Consider the following 700-nt stretch of genomic DNA (forward strand, 5'->3'; position numbering starts at 1 on the left):
TGGCCTAATGATCTTTTTATCTCATGTAACGATTTCATCAGGTGTGCAGAGCACATGCAAGGGATTCATATGTGATTAAAATTTGAATTGCTTTAATGCATATGGAAAAACGTCAATACTTTCCTGCCTAGAATTACAATCTGAATGATTTTAATAAGTCATAAGGAGTAGGTCGTTAACAGTTAATAGTGTATATAAATTTTAATCTCTCTCTCTGTGACCAGCCGTTTGCATCACATTTCTTTCTGGTGTAACGTTTAACTAACCTTACTTGCCTTTCTCGTCGATTTTTGTATAACCGAATGTAATCACTATCAGGCAACTCATTATTGTGAATACTGCTTTTTTTTAAATCTGCGATCTGCACAAACAACAAAAAAAGAATCTAATTAACGTATTTGGTAACAGTAGATAATAAAAAGTATGACTGAGGAGCCGATAAATCTGTTAACCTGTCAAATATTATAAATCAAATAAAGCATATATTAATATTGTTTTACCTCATGGTGAACCTGTTTCACGCCACAATGTCCGGGCTATCTGAAGGCACACTGTTAGTAGATACAAATATTTTTTTCTTGTTACTAAAACAAATATATAGCTAAAATAATCTTTATATACAATTTAGCTTATTCTATAGCCTTTACACAGACAAGATTTTTTTTTGTCTCTTGTTTGCTATGAAAATATTAATAAGCAA

The sequence above is a fragment of the Penaeus monodon genome, chromosome 19 (genome assembly GCF_015228065.2).
Source record: "Penaeus monodon isolate SGIC_2016 chromosome 19, NSTDA_Pmon_1, whole genome shotgun sequence".
Classification (NCBI taxonomy): Eukaryota; Metazoa; Arthropoda; class Malacostraca; order Decapoda; family Penaeidae; genus Penaeus; species Penaeus monodon.